This window comes from Notolepis coatsorum, assembly GCF_963971535.1.
Source record: "Notolepis coatsorum genome assembly, chromosome: 13".
Lineage (NCBI taxonomy): Eukaryota > Metazoa > Chordata > Actinopteri > Aulopiformes > Paralepididae > Notolepis > Notolepis coatsorum.
This window is the reverse complement of record NC_140177.1, coordinates 81,515,145-81,532,775: the sequence shown is the minus strand read 5'-3', so window position 1 is coordinate 81,532,775 and position 17,631 is coordinate 81,515,145. Positions and strand designations below refer to the sequence as shown.

The 17,631-nt window shown below is 45.3% G+C and overlaps 1 protein-coding gene across 4 annotated transcripts in view; it reads right to left on the bottom strand.

Moving 5' to 3' along the window:
* LOC311239195 (solute carrier family 12 member 7-like) overlaps positions 1-17,631 on the bottom strand; it is a 114,142-nt gene that overhangs the window by 44,992 nt on the left and 51,519 nt on the right. The gene's annotated exons all lie outside the window — the stretch shown is intronic.

Genomic DNA, 17,631 nt, shown 5'->3' with positions numbered 1-17,631 from the left:
TGGACTTCTTCAGGCAGGTGGGGATGACAGCCTGTTCTAAGGACAGGTTAAATATGTCAGTGAATACTGGGGCCAGTTGGTCGGCACAGACTTTTAGGACGCGGCCGGGGATGCCGTCTGGACCTGCTGCCTTCCTGATATTCACTTTTTTAAAGGTCCGCCTCACCTCATGCTCTGTTACCCTGAACACTGCGCCTCCATCAGCAGCCGACCCCCCCCCCCCCCCCATTGCCGAGGCTTGTGAGCTGGTGTTGTTATTACCAGCATCAAACCTCGCATAGAAGGTATTGAGGTCATTTGCTAAGGAGATGTCACTGTTCAGTTTGAGGGAGGCGCCTTTGTAGTCTGTCATCGTTTTGAGCCCCTGCCACATAGCTCTAGAGTCAGCTTGTTCAAACTGGAGTTCAATTTTATCCCTGTAGCGTCGTTTGGCCTCTGACACAGTCCTCCTTACGTTGTATCGCGCCACCTTGTGGTCATTCATGTTGCCTGCCTCTAGGCCGTCGTTGTATGCTTTGGTGCGCTCTCTCAGAGCTTCACGGACGGATTTGTCTACCCAGGGTTTTTGATTTGGGTAAACTTTCATTTTGGTAGTGGGGATTGTTTCTTTCACCCTAGTACAAACATAGTCCAGCACTGTCTCCGTGTAGGCATTAATGTTATCTGTGTCGCGGAACACATTCCAGTCTGTGTTGTGAAACACTGACCGGATCGTATCCTCTGACGTCACATCCCATTTCTGCACCTCTCGCGAGACTACGGGAGTACTTTTAATTCTCTGTCTGTACTTCGGTGTAAGAAAAATTGATGCGTGATCTGACTTACCGAAGCCACTATCAGAATGAGCCTTGTAGCCACCTTTAAATTGCGTGTAACAGTGATCTAGGATGTTACCGCCTCTGGTGTTGCAAGTCACATGCTGATAGAAGTCGGGCAATACCTTTCTCAGATTGGCGCTATTGAAATCTCCCAGAACTAAAATGGCGGCGTTAACATTCGCCTCTTGGATTCTATTTACCTCGTCGTGTAGTCTGGAGAGCGCAACCTTGTTGCTGGCTTCAGCTTGCGGTGGAATATACACTCCGACCAGGACGATCGCCGTTAACTCCCTCGGGAGGAAGAAAGGACGACACTTGATGGTTATATATTCCAGTTCTGGGGAGCAGTGGTTGGATAGTTCCTTCACGTTAGTTGGGTCACTCCAATTTTTGTTCAACATGAAGGCAATACCTCCTCCACGTTGTTTACCGGATTCTGCTGTTCTATCCTTGCGGTGAATGAAGAAATGATCGGCCGGTTGGATGGCGTGGTCTGGGACTTCTGGCGCCAGCCACGTCTCGATGAAGCAGAGAACGTTACAGTCCCTAACGTCTCTCTGGAATTGAATCCTTGCTCGGATGTCGTCTAGTTTATTGTCTATTGATTGTACATTGGCTAGCAATATACTGGGTAGTGGTGTCCTGTGCCGCCTGGTTCTCAGCCTGTTACGGACTCCAGCTCTCTTTCCTCGCCGTCTGGGTCCTTTGTCCCTGGGGGCGAGATCCGGTCCTGATGTCCTCAAGATCTCAACGGGCCATTGTTGCGGTTCAGAGAGCTGATCCAGAGAGTAATCCAGTCGGTAAGTTTCCCGTAATCCAATGTCTATAAGTGACTGACGGTCATACACATTAAATGCACCTACTGTTGGTACAGACAAAACTCTTAAAACTATAAATATTAACAAAAGTATGCACAGTCTCGACGGAGCGCACAGACAGGCGGCCGGACGTAGCGGCGCCATCTGCAATGCTAAGCTAGTTTTGGCTAGCCATTTTTCCTTTTTTTAAACTGCTGCTTAAAATTCTAAATCCATTGCCTTCTCAGAGAGAGAAATGTATATCAGAAGGCTTTGTTCACGGGACCACAGCTGCATGGACCACAGACGAAGCTAGGAGCGAACTATTAATAGTCCTTTAATTGTCCTATAGCTGCAGCAAAGACTGGAGACTTGGGAGCCGCCAGACAATACGTGACCCGTGAGAGGTCTATAGTGAGAGGTCTAGTGAGAGGTCATAATAGTTGTCCCACATCCTCCACTGGTGCTGTCTGTCTCATTACCTCTTAGCTCCTAGCCAATCACGATCCAGAGGCCTCAGAGGATATGGATGCATTCTATAGACATTATACAGTATACATACTATTGTACAGACACACACTTGCTTTCACACACATGCATGTCCACCAGATGTACATATTTGCTTGAACTCCCCCCCTTTCTCTCTAGAAAGAATAATGCACACAGCAGAATAATTATTTAAGTGTCTCAAACATGGTGCTCATGTCATCACAACTTGAGTGCAGTTGCTGTTGACTCGGGATACAATTTGCCAAAATTACTGTAACAATCTCACTAGCCATTGTAAAATGGAATAGGTGAATAGGTGGCTCAAAGATGGCTTCGATACTATGACAAGGATTCAAAGATTTATACCTGAACATTAAGTAGTCTAATTTGTCAAGAGGAAAAGCACAGTTTGCTCTCTTCAGCATACTATTTTAGTTTGAAGGGTTCATTTGCAACTATAGACCTGGGGAGGGAGGTTCCATTGCAGCTGCCCAGTGGAATCAATATTACAGCCTTTGATGGAGATAGATTAATTCGTTCACTGTTACAACCAATAAAGGTAAATGTGTCAACTTAATCTTTGAGTTTTATATCGTAATCTTTACTCGTTTCCACTACTACAATACTCATAAGCCTTGCCGATCTTTGACCAATCACAAGAGCACAACTACTCTGACGTTGGTATCCCATCCATCTTTGTTTTCATTGATTGCTATGAAGATGTGTCGTGAATTTATCAAAACGAAACATGAAAATAGCAACTAAACTGTACAAAATAATATTAGACAAAATGCTGATTTGGCAGACGAGCCACAGGGGCTCCGAGAGAAATGGTGGCGTGACAACAGGCCTAAAGAGAGTAGGATTTAGAGGACATCGCCCCTCACCCAACCATCTGGCAGGAAGCGAGGCTTGTTTATAGTAGGTGGTAAGAGATAAAAGAGGAACTAATTATCTTAGAACAGGAACTTAAAATACAGTTGAGGTCAGAGGTCTGTTGACACTAGCTGAGCAGCCGTTGGAACCCAGGAAGGACTGGAAGGTAATTTCAGGTTACGACACGGCAGCTGGTCAGAAGACTAAGGCCCAGAGGTCAGAAAGGAAACACCAGACCATTTGGAATTTCCCCTTACACATCCGATTTGACTGACTTTAGGAAATACATTTAACAGGCTCAAGGATATTGGAATTTAAGCAGACTGCCACCAGTTATACATTAACTATAGAATAGATAGACTAGACAGTTTTAGACCTTGAGGAAATAGATAAAACTGATGGCTTTGTCAGAGAGATTAGTTAGATGTCCTTAGAAAACAGTGCAATCAATAATGTACAAAAAGGGAGTTGTCATACCAAATCACCTTAGATAAATAGGTTTGGCAGGCATGAAAAGTTGACAATAAGTGAACCAAATACAAAGACATCGTTTGTAAATTAATGTTAATTAATAAATTAAATAACAAATAAATTAATTAGTAAATTAATAACAAAATACTTAGTGATCAAATAAAGCTAAAACTAGATTAAAGATTACTTTGAAATAGGAATACAAACAGTAGGATATAACATTAAATAGTTCAATTACATAAGTAACATGTGGACCGAACTGAAGAAAAGACTGTTAGTCACTGTCTAGACAATAAAGAATAATCATATTATTCTAAAAAGCAATTACAGCATGGTAAAGTGTTTGTAGATGGAAACAGCTCATGCTCTATTTTCTGTTCACGGAGAGAGGAGCTGAAAGGATCCCCCAATAAGGTAATGTAATAGAATGGCTAACTGCTAACAGCCAGGCGGATTCTACTGTGTAACGTTGTGTCAACAGAACAGGAGGACGTGTCACTCACAGAAAGTTCCTACTAGAAGGAATTTGGCCAATGGGGAAGCCCGATTGCGGGGTGACGTCACCTGACAGGCAGGGGAAAGGTCTTTTCTATCTCATTAAAAGGGCAGGTGAGAAGACAGAGGAGGGAGCTGGAGCGACACAGACAGACCTGGACAGACGGAGAGAGACTCACCACCCGGAGACTCGAGAGCCGGAGACGCAGAGCCACTGACACCAGATGACAGAGGAGAGGCTCATAGCAGGAGATCCCGCCACGGAGAGAGACGAAATCAAGCGCTCCTGCCTGAGCGCTGAGACTCACCGAAACCAAGGTTGCCTTGGCGACCACCAACCACAAAAAGAAGCTGCGTGTTGTCATGGACAACTCGACACCAACACCACCACCGGAGAAAACGAGTCTGACGACATCCGCCGATCAGAAGCGGGACCAACTGCCCGCTCACCAAAGAGACGATTAGATATGCAATGAAGACCTTGTGCTAACAATGTTTGATGCCTAGCTGTGTTTTATTAAGGATGGAAATAAACACACCAGTTTGTTTTATTCAGAGCACCTCGTCTGCGTTTTCCTTAATAGAACCGAACACCTGAAAATGCAAACAATGCAGAGAGAAGGGTAAAGATTATACGATCACAGATCATATATAAATGAAGTGAAAGATACTTCAATTGGTCCATGACCCGTGCTGTATTCGACCAAAGCCGGTTGAAGACGACGAAAAGCTACTTCTGGAAAATGGACCGAGAGATTCTCGCCCTCATCGAAGCCTCTACGACTGATTAAAATCTTCGCCTCAGCAGCCGAGGACAGCGGGACTATAGGTAAGTAATAAAGATGCATTTACATTGGTGAAGGTCGAGCGGTCTCAAATTGGGGTTGCTATGGGTAGAAGTGAATGATGTAATGGACCAGGAAAATGTTGGTGTCGGAAGAACACCAGAGACCAGGATTCACAACCTGTCTCTGGTTTCGGCCGCACACCAACGCAGCACTTAAGGTTGGGGTATTGAGGGGTGTTCGGTTAGAATGCCTAAGATGGGTACAATGCCAGATGTGGTAAGACTAGTCTAGGTGGAATCGATACTAATGTAATGAAGAAAAGGGGCGCAATCCGAGTGAACGGTACAGTAGTGAGGCGAAAGATGAAGTGTTTATAAGCAACTATGGAGCTATAAATAAGGAATTGTTCAAGGAAACAATTGAAAGTCTGGGGATAAGTGGCGTTTTTGGTTGATGAACGGGTTAAATGAGGCTCTGTTTTCACTCGTCAGAACCGCTCTGGGAAACGGCTGACGGAGGAACATGGGTACCATTGTGGGTTTTCAAGCCCTTCATCGAACAGTATTGTGGCTACCAGTAAAGAGAGGATATAGATGTCTGTATTTAGTTCAGATCGCGCACAGCTGAGGGTTAGGGATTCGTGCCAGTTTGCTTAACGGGAAGGGACTCACTTAGAATCGGTACGCTGAGCAATGGACTTTTGTCTCCTTCTGTCTGTCTTTCCCTCTATCCCTCTCTCCCTCCCTCCCGGTATCTCCCCCTCCCTTATCTCTAGCTCCCTGCTTGATACTGTTGGGCTGCCAGGTTTGCATAGGTGTTTTTATTCAGGTTGTAGTGCCCCGGCAGTAAGATTTAAAGTATAGTGTTAGATATTAGGAACTCCATGCAGACTCTTTTAGTCTGAGTAAAGTAGGGTTTGATTTAAGTTAAAGTTGGCAGCAGATGATGAAGATAGTGTTTGAAGTCCTGTGGGTTAACTGGACCAGGCAATACGGTAAAGTCTGCTAATTGATTCTAGAACGTTTTTGTTATAGTTAATGTTGAATTGAGAGCCCCCCCCCCCTTCCTCCGTCTCTCTATCCCTCTCCCCCTCCCTCCCTTTTCTCTTCCCTCCGCCCCCCCCCCCTCTGTCTCTCCTTGTATTTCTCCCTGTGATTCTCCTTCCCTCCCTTCCTTTCTCCACGTGTGCCCCCCCCCCTTGATGGCTTGCCTGAGAATGGATTGTGGGTATGCTGCAGGCCATTGCTGGGTTGGGTGGTGGACCCGTCAGTTGGGGTCCTTGGAAGCAGGGTTAGCTTTGCGGCATGTTGGGTGTTGTTGGGTGGATGTTTATTTGAACTGCGTTGTTATTGTGTGTGTGGAGTGCGTACCGGAGGAGCGCTGGCCTGTCTAGGTGCAGGTGATGGTAGGATGAGTTGTAATATTCCTTGAGATAAGGAGCTTGGGGTGTTTCCGTTCAGGTTCGAAACTGGAGGGAAAACGCTTTGGGCTGTGAGAGGGCGGGTCTTTGTGAATTCAAGGATCTGGGAGGATATTGCAGTAGGTATAGTGCTGATGTCCATGAGTTTAATAACATGAACAATTGGGCTATATGACGGTCAGGGGTTTAGTGATCTAAGTTACTAAAAATAAATTTTTCCCTGGATGGTAGTTGGAAGCTGGAGACAACACTAAAGGATTTTTTTAGTGTTGTGAGGGGGAAGTGGAAGTGTGTAAGAGAGTAAGTGTGTGAATGTATAAATGAAATTGATGTTGTATGAAAGGTGTGAGGCGAAGTGAATATTACATTTATATTTAGTCAATACGCTAAGCGGTCATTTAAAGTATAAAATGAGATCGGAATGACTGATTCATCAAAGCAAAAGGAAATTGGAACAGATGGCTAACCAGGTTGACTAAAATTGTTAGAATTTATAGGTTGTGTGGAAGTAATGTTTGTGTTCTCCAGATAATCATATGAAAGGAACACACAAGGGATTGGAACCTCCAGTTTTTCCTGTTGGAGGAACGGACAAAAACAAGCTAAGCTGTATCGATATATTCAGACAAGTCACACCAAATCTCTCTAAAAATATTAGTATAGTGTTGCCCGACATTTCCAATGCATAACAGATAGTGGAAATGACAAGGGAAATGCCACTGATGTTAAGTTTGGGTGTTTTTGCTTTCTTTCTGCACAGGTGCTCGGCAGGACAGATGGGGCTCTGACGATTTCGATAACCAACTGGGGAAACGGCTATATAAGCCTTGGTATAAATATGAATGATAAGCCAGTTATCAATCCTTGTCTGCACAGTAAAAATTTGACAGTGTGAGTGTTTTAACTCAAGTAGGTAGAAATAGTTTTAGAGACGGAGAAACTTGTTTTTTCAAACGGTTATTGCAGGAGTGTTTGAAAGTGGAGAGAATGACGGTTACACAGGAAGTTCACCTTAGTGGAACATTGATAGGAACAACTGAAGCGTTAGATGCAATAACAATAGAATAACAGAAACGAGAGTAAACAATCAGTCTGTTTCAACAACCCGTAGTATTAAAAAAAAAAGCAATAAAAAAAAGCAATATAGAAATGGCCGATGGTGGGAGAAAGCCGAGAACCTCTGCAGACATTTCCCAGATAGACTTTACCAGTGATGATAATCTGATTGATTGGAATAGGATGGACTTCTCTCATGTGACCAGTACGATAGAAGGACTTGAAATGATGACTTTGGTTCCAATACAGGAGGTCTCAGAGGAGAGAGAACCAGAGACAACGGTATTACTCCAACCAGAACCGATCCATGCTGGAGTGTCCATTGCAGGCGACTGCAGTTTAACCAAGGGACAGAGAAAGAGACTGAGAAGAGCGGCGTTGTTACAGCAGTCCCACGAAGTCCACTCTGGCCGTATGGCTGGAACAGAGACCGACAGCAGGTATGGAACTATACACGAACAGTTTCTACAGCCCACCCGTTTCCCATGTCCAGTCGTCCCTCGAGAGCAAAGCCGGGATGAGAGGCGTGGGCCGGTGACGAGGAGCCAGCCAGCGAGGGCCAGGGTGGAGGAAGAGGAGAGGATGACGTGCCTCTCTCCGGAAAGACAGAGAGCGTTTATAGAAGCGTTCGAACGACATGAGGCGGTTCATCGAGACTTGATGAAGACAGAGCGGGCGTTTGGTCAAGCCGCACACGAGATGCAGAGACTGGAGCAAGAACTGGCTAAAAGGAATGAACTGCTGAGTGGTACAGTTTGTGATGTCATGCTTCGGGCGGCAGAACTAGGCCGCCGTGATCAAGGAGTGCCCTGTGCTCCGTTGCCCGGACAGGGAACTGGGCCGCGACAGGGTAGACAGAACCACAGGAGGGGTGAGTTTCCAGGCCCCTCCCAACAAGAAAAGGCCCGAGGAGCGGCAGCAGAAAAGGACAGGTATGTCCCTCTCTCCTCCAGGCAACAGGACATGCAACCAGAGGACCGGAAAAGGGTGGTCCTGGCGGGAGCTGTGGGATGCCAGCCGAGAGACTGCTGGGGTCGTGGTAAACTGGGACCGCCTGGATGGCCGGCATCGGCTGAGTGCTGGCATTGTGGAGAGATCGGCCATCTCGCTCGATCATGTGGCAAAGGGTGGCGGGCTCGGCAAGAGTCCAACAGACGCCGAGAGTCCAACAGACAGCATGAGTCCATCAGAAAATAGACCTGCTGGACTTGCGGAATGTTGGGTCATTCTCAGAAGGAGTGTAAAGAGGTTGTGTCTGCAAAGGTCATAGGTTGAATAAGAGCGAAGCGGGAATGCACAAACAAAGCTGAAAGTGCTCGGGAAAATAGAGCTATTAATAAATAAAAATGGAAAAATGCAACTGATTAGAATAAAAATAGAAACGGAGATACATAGATAGGGTAAAAGGTTTGATTAGGTGTGCAAGTTAATAAAATGGTTTGGAAGACTAACAAGGGTAAGTTGGGGCTGTAGAGGGATGAAGTAACTGGAAATTGCATGGGCTAATCGTACTAACAAAAATGATGGTTTTAAACAGGAACAATGGAACATTTTTAATATTAGACAGAGTTAATAACAAAGGACTATTTATAGTAGTGAATATACTTACTTGATCCAAGGGTGGTCACGGAGACTTAAAAAAAAAAAAAAAAAAAACATTATTATTTCATTACTTTTTTATTTCTTTTTGGATTTTAAATTTTTCTGTCTTAGTTTTTACGGGGGTAATTATGCCTCTAGATGATAGTTTAGTTCTGTTGGATGGGTGTGTAGCATGAAGGCACTCACAATTTTTTGTTTGTTTGAAATTTTCTTTGTTTTTGTTTGACACTCGATTTTTAGGTACTGGCTGGCTGGGAGGGATCTCTCGCCGGTCAGGGATAGCAGGTGGTGGTGACACAGCGGGACTGGTAGGAAAGTCTGAGATAAATGAGCTGGAAACTGAGAGTGGACGGGAGCTGGTTCATGGTTTGTTTTCCGCTCATTGAGAGTCCAGATGTAGAATCTGGGAGGTTGTGTCACGTTTTGGGGTATGGTAAGTGTTGGGGAAACGTGTTTCTCTGTCTATAGGTAAGCTCTGTAGGTTTTGGTCGCAATTGGCCAAATAGTTTTCATGTAGGGTGCAGACATGTGAATTTGATAATTTACTTATGGGAGACTCTGCACCGGCTTGTTGAGGGCTGGCGGAGTGTGTGGGATGTGTGTTTAAAGGGACTGTGGTTTGTTGCCATGCACATAGGTTCTGTTGGTGATTGGCCTCGTCTAGAGCTGGCTGTCCGGACCGAGGAGGCTGTCTGGAAACAAGGTATTGATAGTGTAATAAAATGGTTATTCCACTCTCAAAGGGTGGAAGTAGTATTGTGTTGAACTTGAGATATTTGATCTAGTAAAATAGTACAGCACAAAAACAAATGAGACAAAGGTGATTTGATTGAATGCTAACTTAAGAAGCCGTGAAATATATAGATAACTAATTTGGAGAAAAAAATGTATTGTCAAATGCAGAACAGTAAAGATGTATCTGTGCGAAAAATTAGACCTTCCAATCCATTGTGTGTTTGTAAATAACAATCCAAAATGCAAAAAAAGGACAGAGGGAAAATCGTTTCCTTCTGTGGAAAATCGGAGCAGTACCAAGAACTGCCCACAACAAAGAAGAGGCTGTGGTTAGCACAAAATACAACAAGAAGAAAACAGTCAAAACGAGTTAGCAGTAAAGACCTCAGGAGGTTTGAACAGGGATAACTGACAGGGATGAAAGCGAAGAATAATTGAGGCCTCAGTGGTCTTTTCAAGGAGAAGAGATGATTTATGTTTGCTTGTTTGAATCTCCCTCGATGGTTTAGAGTGTTAATCTTTTATTGGTGTGATGTAGTAATCTTTTCTTGCAGAGTCAATTACACAAAACAGACACATTGAAGCTAAGTACATGGATAATGTATAGTCATAAACAAAAAAGCTGATAATGGTACGATGTTCTTTTTGTATAAAGAAACGGACCTAGACTGGATGTCGTATTAATAACTGATAATGTGTATAACTGTGCAAGAAGAAAAGGTAGGTGAAATGATGAATTTTGTAACTGTACAGATGGGAATGGGTTTGGTAGTTAGATTTGTGTACATTTTGAATTTTTTTGAAATTTTAGAAAATATTAACAAAAATGGTAATTATGGTTTTAACATGTTTAATTTAGAACATATTGGTGCTATATAGTGGGTTATGAAACCCACTAAGGGTGGATTGTCGTGAATTTATCAAAATGAAACATGAAAATAGCAACTAAACTGTACAAAATAATATTAGACAAAATGCTGATTTGGCAGACGAGCCACAGGGGCTCCGAGAGAAATGGTGGCGTGACAACAGGCCTAAAGAGAGTAGGATTTAGAGGACATCGCCCCTCACCCAACCATCTGGCAGGAAGCGAGGCTTGTTTATAGTAGGTGGTAAGAGATAAAAGAGGAACTAATTATCTTAGAACAGGAACTTAAAATACAGTTGAGGTCAGAGGTCTGTTGACACTAGCTGAGCAGCCGTTGGAACCCAGGAAGGACTGGAAGGTAATTTCAGGTTACGACACGGCAGCTGGTCAGAAGACTAAGGCCCAGAGGTCAGAAAGGAAACACCAGACCATTTGGAATTTCCCCTTACACATCCGATTTGACTGACTTTAGGAAATACATTTAACAGGCTCAAGGATATTGGAATTTAAGCAGACTGCCACCAGTTATACATTAACTATAGAATAGATAGACTAGACGGTTTTAGACCTTGAGGAAATAGATAAAACTGATGGCTTTGTCAGAGAGATTAGTTAGATGTCCTTAGAAAACAGTGCAATCAATAATGTACTAAAAGGGAGCTGTCATACCAAATCACCTTAGATAAATAGGTTTGGCAGGCATGAAAAGTTGACAATAAGTGAACCAAATACAAAGACATCATTTGTAAATTAATGTTAATACTGAACAAAATACTTAGTGATCAAATAAAGCTAAAACTAGATTAAAGATTACTTTGAAATAGGAATACAAACAGTAGGATATAACATTAAATAGTTCAATTACATAAGTAACATGTGGACCGAACTGAAGAAAAGACTGTTAGTCACTGTCTAGACAATAAAGAATAATCATATTATTCTAAAAAGCAATTACAGCATGGTAAAGTGTTTGTAGATGGAAACAGCTCATGCTCTATTTTCTGTTCACGGAGAGAGGAGCTGAAAGGATCCCCCAATAAGGTAATGTAATAGAATGGCTAACTGCTAACAGCCAGGCGGATTCTATTGTGTAACGTTGTGTCAACAGAACAGGAGGACGTGTCACTCACAGAAAGTTCCTACTAGAAGGAATTTGGCCAATGGGGAAGCCCGATTGCGGGGTGACGTCACCTGACAGGCAGGGGAAAGGTCTTTTCTATCTCATTAAAAGGGCAGGCGAGAAGACAGAGGAGGGAGCTGGAGCGACACAGACAGACCTGGACAGACGGAGAGAGACTCACCACCCGGAGACTCGAGAGCCGAGCCGGAGACGCAGAGCCACTGACACTAGATGACAGAGGAGAGGCTCATAGCAGGAGATCCCGCCACGGAGAGAGACTAAATCAAGCGCTCCTGCCTGAGCGCTGAGACTCACCGAAACCAAGGTTGCCTTGGCGACCACCAACCACAAAAAGAAGCCGCGTGTTGTCATGGACAACTCGAGACCAACACCACCACCGGAGAAAACGAGTCTGATGACATCCGCCGATCAGAAGCGGGACCAACTGCCCGCTCACCAAAGAGACGATTAGATATGCAATGAAGACCTTGTGCTAACAATGTTTGATGCCTAGCTGTGTTTTATTAAGGATGGAAATAAACACACCAGTTTGTTTTATTCAGAGCACCTCGTCTGCGTTTTCCTTAATAGAACCGAACACCTGAAAATGCAAACAATGCAGAGAGAAGGGTAAAGATTATACGATCACAGATTATATATAGGGATGCTCGATATTGGCTTTTTTACCGATACCGATATTCCGATATTGTCCAACTCTTAATTTCGATACCGATACCGATACCGATATCAACCGATACCGATATATGCAGGGTTTCCCCCAAAAAAAACGGAATAATTTCAGGTAACTAATAATTTCACTGGATGCATTCAAAAGGCTTTCTAAATGTAAGCATTATCTGTGCAAAATATGATAATTAAAAAAGTAAAAATTAACATTACATATCTCTTGTTGTTGAATTAAACCAACATGCATACTTTTGACAATAAATAAAATAAGAATTGGTTCTTACTTGCTTGCCTGGGTAAATAAAGGTTAAATAAATGTAAAAAAAAAAAAAAAAAAAAAAACATTGTTATTGTTTTTTTTTTTTTTTTACCGATACCGATATTTTCCGATATCACATTTTACTGCCGATATCGGCCGATAATATCGGTCGGCCGATAATATCGGACATCCCTAATTATATATAAATGAAGTGAAAGATACTTCAGATGCTATGAGATGTGAATGAAAGGTGTAAAGTGGCCAATTACAGAAAGCAAAAATAAAGAAAATAAACTGACAAGCTTTCAAAATGCATGTGCTCTACTCAAGGAGTCAGGAAATCCCCCCCATAATTGGGAGGAGCCTGAGACGAGTAATCAACTCTACTCCCACGTCTAGCTATTTCCATGAATGGGTGAGTGTGGGTATTGGGTGGCGTCTATGCCTTCTACAACGCTGTTCGGTTTCCGGGTTCCTCTGATTGGCCACTAAGCCCACGTGACCGCGCGCTAGCACGCCCCCCTTATCGCCCACTCTCGCGCTGTGAAGCGGAAGCGCCAGCGGGGCGAGGCGGCGGAAGCGCCAGCGGGGCGAGGCGGTGGTTTCTCCCCGACTCTGTGCGCCGCTGACTCGGTCCAGCTCCAGCGGCCGTCTTCCGCCTGCGGTATCCTCTCTCCGAGGCGGCTCGTTCTTATTAATCCCCCATTGTTCAGGTCGACATGGTCGCACAAACACCCGTTGGAGGAGTAGTGGGGGAGAACAATTGTTAAGGGGATGCAGACCAGAGAAAGACGTTTGTCTTGTTTACATCAGGGTCCCCCATTTTCAATTAATATCGACATGACATTAACATGTCTGACGAGCACAGAGTTGCCAGTTGATAATTCTTGCTATTTAAAAATATTCCTCTTCTTCTCCCCCACTACTCTGATAGATTTAGTTCATTGATGATGCCTGGTAATATCTGATATCTGTGCTTAGGCTGCACACTGCTCTCTGTGTCTCTCTCCCCCTGCATGTGGCGTGACCTGATGACCTCTGGCTAGAGGTTCCTTCTACACAGGGCCCCGTGCACACACATGCACGCGCACACACATGCACGCGCACACGCACGCACACTCACGTGCACACGCACACACACTCACGTACACACGCGCACACCCAGCTGTCGCCCATGAGGAGTTATGGAGATGTTGTTCAAGAATAGGGGTCTTCTACATCTGGAAGCAATTAGCCCCCCTTCTTCTGACCAAGCACACACACACACACACACACACACACAAGCACACACCACACAAACACCCATACATACACACACAGAGACATACACACACACCCCCCTCCCCTTTCTCAAGAGTGTATAAAGTGACATGTAATATGGATATTCTGCCCTTCCTCCTTCTTCTACTGTCTACTGGTGATGTGCCCGCGCGGGGTGACTGTGACTGTCTTCTTCTCTGATGAATAAAAGCTCCGTTTGAGAAATACTCTGTCTTCCGCTTCGTCTTTCGGCCGACTGGTCCACAACTAAATCAATTAAGAACTCACGACCAGGGATAGGCTAATCCCTAACAAATGGAGGTTCCGGAGTGAGAATTGATGTGGGCCAGCCGCAACCAAGGACGGAACGGGGAATGGAGACGCGGAGGAGGAGAAGACGATGCAGAGGATCCAGCAGTCACTACCAGCTGTCTGCAGCGCGTCTGAACCAGGGGTGAGATACCAGCAGCCCCTCAGACGTCCGTGACCAGACCACCAGACGACCAGATGACAGGCAGGAGGAGACGAAGGACAGACGGGCCAGGATGAGAGGCGACCGGAGGAGATGGCAGCTGTGCGAGAGGCCGGAGATGACCACCGCAGCACCGGAGAGGAACACCGCAGCCAGGCACCGCGGAGACCGCAGATCAATCACCGCTGATCGTCGTCTACGACACGCAGTTCATCCACGACTAGAACGGGGGAAGCGACAGCAGGAGTGACACTGAGCTGAGTTGGAGTGACGGTGGGGCCGGCCGGCGAGAGGTGGAGGGGACAGTCTGAGACACTGGGAAGGCAGCGGACCGGAGGAGGCACGTTTGCCTAGGGGACCGCACCCTGGAACGGGAACCAGCTCAGGAGGAGACCCACATCCCCTAGAAGACGGGACCAGGGGTGCACTGTAAATAGGGGGGGGGTTCCTCTGGGTTAGGTGAATGAGTAAGGGGGGTCCGACGGGGTTACGTGCTATCTTCTGTTGGGTTGCAAATTCTGTGTTTCTCTCTTTCTTCTCTCTCTCTCTCCCGCTCTCCCCCCCTCCCTCTATCTCTCTCTCTGCTCTCCTGATGTTGATTATCCCGTCTGGTATTAGATGTGATGTATGTAATGAGGTGACAATCGACGGATACAGATCAATGAACTGTGTGTTGACGTTTTATTTAACGTCAAAAGGGGGAATTGATAGATTTAGTTCATTGATGATGCCTGGTAATATCTGATATCTGTGCTTAGGCTGCACACTGCTCTCTGTGTCTCTCTCCCCCTGCATGTGGCGTGACCTGATGACCTCTGGCTAGAGGTTCCTTCTACACAGGGCCCCGTGCACACACATGCACGCGCACACACATGCACGCGCACACACACGCACACTCACGTGCACACGCACACACACTCACGTACACACGCGCACACCCAGCTGTCGCCCATGAGGAGTTATGGAGATGTTGTTCAAGAATAGGGGTCTTCTACATCTGGAAGCAATTAGCCCCCCTTCTTCTGACCAAGTACACACACACACACACACACACAAGCACACACCACACAAACACCCATACATACACACACAGAGACATACACACACACCCCCCTCCCCTTTCTCAAGAGTGTATAAAGTGACATGTAATATGGATATTCTGCCCTTCCTCCTTCTTCTACTGTCTACTGGTGATGTGCCCGCGCGGGGTGACTGTGACTGTCTTCTTCTCTGATGAATAAAAGCTCCGTTTGAGAAATACTCTGTCTTCCGCTTCGTCTTTCGGCCGACTGGTCCACAACTAAATCAATTAAGAACTCACGACCAGGGATAGGCTAATCCCTAACAACTCCTCCAACGGGTGTTTGTGCGACCATGTCGACCTGAACAATGGGGGATTAATAAGAACGAGCCGCCTCGGAGAGAGGATACCGCAGGCGGAAGACGGCCGCTGCTGCTGGAGCTGGACCGAGTCAGCGGCGCACGGAGCCGGGGAGAAACCACCGCCTCGTCCCGCTGGCGCTTCCGCTTCACAGCGCGAGAGTGGCCGATAAGGGGGGCGTGCTAGCGTGCGGTCACGTGGGCTTAGTGGCCAATCAGAGGAACCCGGAAACCGAACAGCGTTGTAGAAGGCATAGACGCTATTGGGTGCGCAACCTTTACATGTAGCTGACTGTCAGCTGAGTGCCTGTTGCATTGGCTAGGACTGTGTTTAGCACTGACATGCATCTGCAGTCTGCATGTACTGTATGTTTATATTAGGGCTGTGTTGTTTAGCACCGAGAGCTGCAGTCTGCATGGTCATGTTTATATTAGGACTGTGTTGTTTAGCACCGAGAGCTGCAGTCTGCATGGTCATGTTTATATTAGGACTGTGTTGTTTAGCACAGAGAGCTGCAGTCTGCATGGTCATGTTTATATTAGGGCTGTGTTGTTTAGCACAGAGAGCTGCAGTCTGCATGGTCATGTTTATATTAGGGCTGTGTTGTTTAGCACCGAGAGCTGCAGTCTGCATGGTCATGTTTATATTAGGACTGTGTTGTTTAGCACCGAGAGCTGCAGTCTGCATGGTCATGTTTATATTAGGACTGTGTTGTTTAGCACTGAGAGCTGCAGTCTGCATTGTCATGTTTATATTAGGGCTGTGTTGTTTAGCACAGAGCTGCAGTCTGCATGGTCATGTTTATATTAGGGCTGTGTTGTTTAGCACAGAGAGCTGCAGTCTGCATGTACTGTATGTTTATATTAGGACTGTGTTGTTTAGCACAGAGAGCTGCAGTCTGCATGTACTGTATGTTTATATTAGGACTGTGTTGTTTAGCACAGAGAGCTGCAGTCTGCATGTACTGTATGTTTATATTAGGACTGTGTTGTTTAGCACAGAGAGCTGCAGTCTGCATGTACTGTATGTTTATATTAGGACTGTGTTGTTTAGCACAGAGAGCTGCAGTCTGCATGTACTGTATGTTTATATTAGGACTGTGTTGTTTAGCACAGAGAGCTGCAGTCTGCATGGTCATGTTTATATTAGGGCTGTGTTGTTTAGCACAGAGAGCTGCAGTCTGCATGGTCATGTTTATATCCACATCAGAGGTCCCATGGAATGAATGGCTTTTCTAGTATTAACACTTTGGGTGCCAGCTATTAGACGAAGCCATCTGTAGCGAGGCCACCACTAGATAGATAGGGAATGGTCACCTTGTTTGTAACTATATTCTATATTATAGCTATGGATACAATACTATGGCCCATTTGACATCAAATATCTATCGTTCAATATGTGAAAAATAATAAAAAAAAATCCATCCATACGTTCCCGTGTTATACCGTGGTGAATATAAGTATGGTTTTAGAGCTGTCTAGGGTAATTCATGAAATGCTGAGTTAGAGCCCTATACGTCCATTCCACTATAGACGTTGCCATTTCTTGCCTGTATACGCTATTATCCCGAAATCAAATTTATATCATAGGTCTTATGTTCCATCATGAATGCATGAAAGGGGGGGGGGGTCGTTTCTGATTATTCGATTGTCAGTAACAGCATTCGCATTGAACACTAAAAACGCTTATCAGCCCGATCGGTGTAAAAGCATTGCAGGATCAAGCTAAAATTGAAGTCAGACCATTCTTACCTGTGATCGAGAGTATTCCAAAAATAATATTCCAATTGTTTGATCGCCATCTGGTACAACCAATGTCCATTTGGCCCACGGCATAATCCACCACAACCGGCAGAACGGCTGCCCTCGCCCGACAAGGAAACATGAAACCGGAGACGTGTGGCCGTCCCACAGAGAAAGATACAAGGTTGCAAAGGGTGCTTGATACCGCCATCTAGCGGGATGCGGCCGGTATTGCACCTTGGGGACCTCAGACTCATTCCTATGGTACAACAGGCTCCCTGGGTGGATAATGAAT